Consider the following 9,370-nt stretch of genomic DNA (forward strand, 5'->3'; position numbering starts at 1 on the left):
ATTGAGCTCCCAAGTTTGCAATTTTTTAATATGATTTTGTATGAGTGTGTGTTATAAGATGTTCACGATGTCGAATGGCAGAGCTACCTTCTAAAATTGAAAGGGTTTTGGGTTTAATCATAAAGTTATGATTGTAAGGTTCATGAGTCGCTATCTAATATTATGATCACTAGAAAATCTAATGGTCTACGAGAGTCTAGCTAAAGAGATTAGTTGTGCAAGAAAAAAACACATCACTTTCAATGCACTTTACCTATGGTAAGCTGCATCGTTAATTGATTATTAATTTAAGGCATGTTTCTATTTGTTGATCTCATCTAAGATTCAAGACAGATTCCCCTTCATGAGAAAGTCTCTATCTTATCGAGTTATATCCTAACCATTTTAAGGTCCAAATTTTAATATCGTATTTATTTCCTATTTTTGTATTTTTAAAACCCGGGGATATGCTTTACAGTGTAATTTTATACCTTCAAATATTAAAGTTTACAACTAAATCCTAACACTTTGAATATTAATTAAACAAATTAATTATTGTGTAATTTTTGGTATTTTGGTCAAACTTTAATGGATAATTATAAATTGGTTACAGTATCCATTTTGTATTTTTAAAAATATGATAAAAATGCGATTTTATCCTTTTTTAGAAAATATGCATGAAATACCTTTAGGATTTGACCATATGCATGAAAAAAATATTTTTTGTATTTTTAAAATGAGGAATTGTTTTGCAATTGTTTTTAGATTTTTTGAAATTTTGGAGAGAACCGAGTATTTTTAATACCGAGTACGTATCTTACAGTGTAAGTCTATATCCTAATATAAAATGAAATCCTTGAAGAAAAACATTGTTTTATGTTTTCTAAAACGGGAATTGTTTTTTGAATTTTTGAATTCTTTTAATTTTTTAGAGAAAAAATCAGGTATAATTAATATCGGGTTCGTATGTTACAGTGTAACTCTACAGCCCAATGTTAAATGAAATTCTTGAATAAAATCATTTTTTTGTGTTTTATGAAACAAAGGAATTTTGTTTTAAATTTTTTATTTTTTTAAAATTTTTGGAGAAAAAATCAGGTATATTTAATAATAGATCTGTATCTTACAATGTAAATCTACAACCCTATATTAGATAAAAATATTGGGAAATCATGTAAGGGACCCACAAATATTTTTGAAATGGTCCATAGATTTTGTTTTTTTCAGATTGTTTTGAAATTGTTAAGGGTCTATTTGGCTAGATACACAAATATAACCAAATTAAATCTAAACAAAAAATCTTAGGGCATGTTTGTCAAACACACACTTAGTCTAAAATCAGAGGCATTAATAATGTCTTTAAATGTATCTTTGGAAAACATGTTCTTTAAAGCAAAAAATGAGCTTATTTCTTAAGAAAAAACAAGGCGGGCCAAACATGCCATTAATGATAGGTTTGGGCTGGGCCTATTAGGCTTAAGACCTGAGCCCATATGTATGGGTTGGGATCGGGCCCAGTCCGACCTGATTTGTTAGACTGATAGATAACCCAACATGCCTTTTTTGTGAAGTGGGTTGGACCCAGCCCATCTATACGAGTTAGGCTTAGGTCCAGCCCATATAACTTGTTCAAAAACATTTTTAAAATGTTTTTTCACTAGTGACCAAGTTATTGGCTTCTACAGAACATGAATTATTTCACGTTTTGCAAGCTTATAAACGCAAAATATTTAAAAGACAGAAGGGAGTGTGAGAGTTACCTAGGTAGAGGAGGTGCCTGTTGGTGGAGCTTCAAATGTGACGTAATGGTTTGTTGGAAGAGGAATGGTAGCTGTTAAAGGTTGGAGAAAAAGTTGTTGGTGGAGAAAGCTCCCCGGCAGCTGCTTTAATGGAGAAAAACAAATGTTTGTGTGGTTGATGAAAGCATTTTACCACTATTGTTAGAGTTGTTGGCTAATAAGGAGATGTGTTTCAGGTGGTGGTGATGTATACTGAGGTGAGAAGTTGGAAAGGCAAAGGGGAAGGTTGGTTTTTTTCTTTTTTCTTTTTTTAAAGAGCAGTTGGTGCATAGGTGATTTTTCTTCGGTTTCTTCCCTTTATTTTTTCTCCTCCTCTTTTGCATGAAATTCACCCCTATTTATAGGGAATGAAAGAGAGACATGTAGTCTTTATTAGTGATGAATCTTGGCCATTGATTCAAATGAGAAAAATCTCAACTGTTGGCTAAAATTCACCATCATAAGCTGTTAAAGTCAAGTTGCACAAGCTGATTGGGTCATTATTTTTATGACGGCGTTACAGTGACTACAAAGATAACCACCTAATGGGAATCAAGTTGGGGTGTAGTACAATGTCAGATTATAAGAGTGATGGCTTGTTCGTTCTGTTTGGTAAAGAGATAAGGCATTAAATACCTCTGAAAAGCAATCACTCGAGTAGTTGTTCAAGTATAGAGGTTGAAGGTGATGAACAGTGTCAGACGACGCGTCGTCTGACATTGTTTGTTTTACCTTCGTTGACTAAAACCATGTCGTTTTGGTAAAAAAAACACAAAAATACACTATTTCATTTAAATGAAAGAGCATAGTTTTGGTGTTTGGTGTTTAGGGTTTATTTAAGTTTAAAAATCTCCTATTTCAATTTCAACCCTTAATTTTTTAATTTATTCAATTAAGTCCTCAATTGAATTTTGATTTTAAGAATCAATCTAATCCCACCCCTAGCAAATCTTAAAATGACCCTATGAGTCTAGTGTTTTTTTTTCCAATTTGATTCTTGGTCTTGAATATCTCAATTTCATCCTCAATTATCCTTCACATTTTCAAAAATTTCAATTTTACCCCTGATTTCAGTCGATTTCAGCCTCTGAATGTGCCTATTTCAAATTGATCCTTGGTTTTGAAATTCATTGATTTAGCCCTCAATTCACCTTTAAACTTCTAGTTTCTTCAATTTCAACCCTGTTTTCAACTAAATTTGACCCATTAAAAGTATAGTTAAGTCCTTAGACCTAATTAAACCTTTTAATTTGACCCAAATTAATTCTTAAACATAATTAAACCTTTAATTTGGCTCATGATTAAATCAAATTGGCATATTCAAAAAAATAAAATTCCTAGACTTAATTTTTATGCAGATTCGTCTAATAATCATTTAATTTGACTTTGGATTTGTACTATCTCTTCAGTCTTTGGATATAATGGGGTATGATTGGGCTTTCAATTTTGTCCAAAATTACAGCTTGATTCCTCCATGCATTTGAAACTCTTCTCAACCTGTTTTTGCCAAGTTGTCATTCTTTTTGTTATTTTATTATATTATATTTTATTATTTTTAATAAGAAAAAGGTAAATTTGGGGAAAAACCTAAAAATTAGGTATGACAACTAGTATCCTAGTTTTCCTAGGTTGTTAATTTTATTAGTATTACTCCTATAATTTTATAGGCATATTATACAAAATCAAAGATTGATTGGAAGTTTTCCACATAATTAATAGACTTTTCTCATAACCTAAGTGTTAAATTACATATCTATCTTTTATAAAATGCATCATTTCCAGTTCCACTATTATAGTTATGGACAAATAAGAAATTAATGTTTACTTGATTTTAAAGCAAACCTATAAAAATCATTTGGTCCAAATGTTAATCACTCTACAATTCAGAAAGTAAACTAAAGCTAGAAGACCATGAAAAAACCAGTCGAACCTTTCAAAACTTTGGAACAAATTTCTACAAAAAAGATAACCAAAACCCTTAAACAATACATATAAGATTCGTCAACACTAAATGTGAATAAAGTACCCCCAAAACCATCCCCACAACATCAAACACTTCCTCAACTATCCAAGCAAATTGTTATTATTTTATTTACCACACTACATTATTCCTCTTCCTACAAGAAACTAACCTTCTTTTCTTATATTCACATTTCCTTCACACTTTCTCCTCCTATAAGACACTAACCTTCTTTTTTTATTTTCACATTTCCTCTTTTCCTTTCTTGAAATCTCATCAATATAAACATAAGCACACTTTTCTTGATGACCTCTTAATATTTTCAACATCAGTTCTTTAAGTTTTTCCAATAATATCCATATCAATAATAATAATATGTGTTGGTCATATTGTGTAACATAACTATTAATTATCCTTTTACAATCTAATATGGTTGTGGTCATCCAGGTTTTGGACCTCTTATTTACATGAAAAATGTATTAATGTTTTATATTAGCTCTAAATTATACCTTGTATTAGGAATATAATATGCATATCAATCAATTACACTTTATAAACCTCACTTATCAACTTGTGATACCCTTGTGCTATGCGACAAGGGTAATAGTTTTATGGTTAAGCAATGGTGATCTTCATATTTCAATATGATCGTCGATAATATATTCATGCTAATAGGTTGCTCGACTCAATCACCATTCTTCTAAGGATCCCCGAGAACCACTTACCTTGTAGGAAAAAAAAATTAGGTATGGGTTGCGAAGAGTACTATAGGTGCTTGAAATGGATTCTAGTAGACTACGGATAAATAAGCTCCATGTTCAAATCAAATAAGTCGAAGTGTTTTGTAATGGTATTTAAGGCTATTAAGGCTATAAACCATAGTAAGCTTGATTGAGAAGGTTAATAGTAGTGCTTATAGTCTTCAACCATTGAAGGTAGATGGTCGTAGTGAATGATCTTATGGGATCCAAAAGAAATACTTTGTATAAAGAAATGAGGAGTTCCATAGAGCATGTAAAGTAAATGATGGCATATATGGGTATGCCTCTAATGAGATCAAAAAGTTGTGTATGTGTGGCAATGAGAATTATATATCAAATCAAATTGTGATTCAGGTAAGGACATAACTTTTTATATCTTCTTTTAGCATTCAATTATTTTATAGAGTTCGCTACATTGTAATTCATATAAAAAAGATTAAACATAAAAAAATATCAAGGTTATAAGAAACTATTTGGCATTATTACTAAATTGACCCAACAGATCAACTTTAAAACCTCATGACCATCAACTTTTTGCCTAGTTTAGTTTTAAAATTAAACCATTAGAAAGTTCTCATGACGTAACCTAATTGACTTAGTGGGTCTAAAGGCAACCCAAACGATTAGTAAAAACATAGTCTGGTTTTAAAAAAAATTCATGATGACTTTTTTTTTAATATTGAGATAACATATTGGATCGACTCGGGCTTTGTGACTTAACTCACCAAATTCATGATCTAGGTGGTGTACTCCACTAGGTTTAAAAACTTTGTTTTTTAAAACTATTTTTACTTAATTATATGATAATAAAAATAGTCGCTCCTAAAATTAAGCACAAATCAAATGTCAGGATGGTTGTTTGAAACTACGATAATCTCATAAAAAACAAGCCAAAATAATTTATAAAGATAAATTTAAAATCAAGAAAATGTAATGATAAAATTTAGAAAAAGATGGATGAAAATGAAAGAAGAAAGATGGGGAAAATGGAAAAAAATAAAATAAAACCACCTCCTTCATTGTTTGTATGAATAGTGAAAAATGTAAGTTAGTACCCTAACTCTTTTAGATAAATTACATAATTTGATAGGTGGATGGTGTTACACCATAGGCCGTACTCTTTTTTCTAAGGTAAAAAAAAAAATGTCCAAGTTGTAGGGATCTTTTTTGTAACAAGTTGGTCAATCATGAAATCTCATAACTTGTTAGAAAACACACAAAAAGAAAAGACTACTAAGAGAACTAATGAATTTATTAATAATGACCCTCTAGAAGTTGAGAAGAAAGAGGAACCTAGAAGAAGTAAGATGGCTAAAATATCTTTAAAAAATTATCTTGAATTCCTAACTTGTTTGTTAGAAAATAAACCTCAAAGTTTTAAAGAAACAATTTCAAGTCCAAAAGCACTATTTTAGAAAGAGGTCATAAATAATGAGATAGAATTCATTATGTAAAATCATACATGAGAACTGGGGGATCTTCCTCCTGGAATAAACCATTAGGGTGAAAAAGGATATTCTAAAGGAAGATGAAGGTTGATGGATCTAATAATAAATATAACATCAGACTCATAATAAAAGGTTACAAGCAAAAGGAAGGCTTGGACTACTTTGATATATACTCACCAATCATAAGAATAACATCTATTCATATGTTAATTGTTATAGCTACCCTTAACAATCTTGAAATACACCAAATAGATGTTAAAACTATTTTCCTGAAGGTGGACTTAGATGAAGAAATCTATATGGAATAACATGAAGGATTTAAGTTTCTAAAATAGGAAATAATGGAGGGTAAGCTTGTTAAATCATTAAATGGTTTGAAACAATCATCAAAATTATAGTATGAGGAGTTTGACAACATAATGCTATCAAGTGGTTTTAACATCAATAAATGTGTTTATGTGAAAAAAAAACAAATACAATATATGTCATAGTTTGTTTATATGTAGACAATATGTTGGTTCTTGGCAGTAATGCTGATATCATTAAAATCACTAAGAAAATATTGACTAATAAATTTGACATGAAAAATATAGATGTAATAGATGTGATTTTAGGAATAAGAATTTATAAAACACATGATGCCTTAATATTATCTTAATGTCATTACATTGAGAAGATTTTTGATAAATTTGAGAACAATATAGCCAAGATATTAGTTGATGATGTAAGCCTACATTTACCCAATAATATTGGTGAAGCAATATCTCAAATATTCAATAACCATTAGAAAGTAATCCAGGTTTCTGAACTACATTAGACCAGACATAACATACACAATTGACAGACTAAGTAGATATACAATAATCCAGGTAAGGATCATTAGAAAGCCATTATAAAGGTTCTCATATATATGAGATACACCCTAACATATAGACTGCATTACATAAGATATTTGATTGTACTTAAATGGTATAACGATGCTAATTGGATATCTGATACTAAAGACTTAAAATTCACAAATAAGTTTATCTTTACTATTAAGGAGCTGCAGTCTCTTAGAAATCCTCTAAACAAACTTGCATAATCAAATCCACTATAGAGTCTTGAGTTTATAGCTTTAAACAAAGCTAGTGAGGAAGCAGAGTGGCTTTGAAACTTTTTAGAGGATATTTCAAGTTAGTCAAAACCTATGCCAACCTATATGCATACATTATGATAGCTAATTTGTAATTAGTAAGGTAAAAAAAAGTTATTTAATGGTAAGTCTCGATATATACATCGAAAACACAAAATTGTTAGGTATTTTCTCTCAAATGTAATTATCTCTATTGATTATGTAAAGTCAAAGGATAATATTGTGGATTCGCACAAAAGCTTTAAGAAGAGATCAAGTTGATAAATCATTAAGAAGAATGAGATTAAAGCCTATATTCAAAGAATTGTCATGATAGAAACCCAACCTAATTGACTCGAGATTTCAAGATCTAGGTTTAAAAGGACAACCTTATATGTCAACTCATTACTATCACTTTTACCCATTCATATTCCTATCATGAAAAACACAACTTACAACGAAAACTAGGATAAGCTAAGCTTTGTATTTTATTATGATCAAACAATTTTCATTCATGTAGAGGATTATTAGGGTGTGAATGAAAAGTTGTGTAAGTTACTACTACTACTATTACTAATAATAATAATAATTGTATAGTCATATTAGTAGCAGTAGTAGTGGTGGTAATGCTACTAATAGTGATAATAATGATAATAATTTATTATGATTGTAATGGTGCTAATGATAATAATGATTGTGATGATAATATTAATAATTATGATCATAATCAAAATAATAATCATAAAAACAACAATAATAATAACAACAATGATAGTAGTAGTAGTAGTAGTAGTAGTAGTAGTAGTAGTAGTAGTAGTAGTAGCAACAAAGTTTTAAAACTCGGACCGGCCCGGCGGGTCGACCCGGGACCCGGCCGACCCTGGCATGGGACCGGCCCGGGACCCGGCCGACCCTGGCATGGGACCAGTCCGGGTGGAGGTAAAAACCCGCTTGGGAGTTGGCCTGGTGAAACCCGATCGACTCGGCGGGTCGACCCTAGACTCGGGCCACCCGGTCAAACCCGCCTGAGACCCAGTCTCTTTTTTTTATACTAATAGACGTTAATCGACGTCGTTTTGGGCTTGATTTTGCGCCATTGCTATTTTCGATGATAAAGCTGCAAATTTGACACAAAAACAAGAAAATCACAAAAGGGTTGTTCTTAGTTTCTTGAAAAAGTGGATAAACAAGTGGGTTTCTGTCAATTACCTTGAGATATTGTAAAAAGCGAAGTGTACAACAAGAAGAAGATAGTGGAGAGAGGAAGCTTAGAGAGTGCCATAACTGAGGAAGAACTTGAGTTTCACCACTTCATCTCCTAGTTCTGGTTCAGCTAAAGATTCTTGCATTATCTTGTAGGGTCTTGTGGTTCTCTTTTAAGTGAATCTTTTAGGTAGGTTCTGGTTTGTTTTTGGAGTTTGCTTGCTGGCCTCAAGAACGAAGAAAGAATTTCAAAGAACTCTACTTCTGACAAGAGTGAATGATATTGCTGGCCAAATCTTAATAATAGCCCCCAACTATGTAGCTAATAACAATTTAACAAAAGGGGGAAGGACTGGAACAAGAGGAGGAGCCTTAGGCCCTTATGGTAACTTCACCTAGGGTGATGTGGCGAGTTCTTGAAGTGATGAAAGCCACTCACAGGCTGGCATTTTCATTGAGAGAGACGTTAGAGAACTAGCCCACCAGGACAGCACCATCTATCTTTTTTTTATAGGTTTTTTTTTGGGTTGACCCGGGTTAACCCATCTGACCCGTGACCCGATCACTTGACCGGGTCAATGACCTGGTCGGGTTTCAAAACTATGAGTAGTAGTAGTAGTAATGATAATAATTATAATAGTGGTTGGAGAAATAATAATTATAATAATAATAACAATAATGATAGTAATGGTAATGATAATAAGAATGTTATTAGTGAGGACTATAGTAATAATAACAGTAATGATAATTATACTAGTAGTCAGAGCAATAATAATAATGATAATAAGAATAATAATATTAGTAATGATAATAGTAATAATATTAGTATTAGCAATAATAGTAATGATAATAATAATACTAATAATACTATTAATAATGATAATAATATTAATAATAGTGGTAACAATAATAGTTTATTATGATAGTAATAATGATAATGGTAGTAGTAGTAGTAATATTAATAACAACAACATGAGATTTATGGTGTGCTATTTTTTTAATTTTTTCTTATTTTTTTTAATTTTGATTTTTTTACTTGAGTTATTTTTCTTTTCAAATAAACTCTCCTATTGAAAAAAATTTAATTGCTTTCTAATTTATTATTTATTTTGATTTTTACCTTCATT

General features: G+C 30.9%; 1 pseudogene; it reads left to right on the forward strand.

Moving 5' to 3' along the window:
• The first annotated feature begins 4,059 nt into the window (after window positions 1-4,059).
• LOC133678862 (uncharacterized) lies at window positions 4,060-4,864 on the forward strand (annotated as a pseudogene).
• The last annotated feature ends 4,506 nt before the right edge of the window (window positions 4,865-9,370 follow it).

Source organism: Populus nigra, chromosome 18 (genome assembly GCF_951802175.1).
Source record: "Populus nigra chromosome 18, ddPopNigr1.1, whole genome shotgun sequence".
In the NCBI taxonomy this organism is placed as follows: domain Eukaryota; kingdom Viridiplantae; phylum Streptophyta; class Magnoliopsida; order Malpighiales; family Salicaceae; genus Populus; species Populus nigra.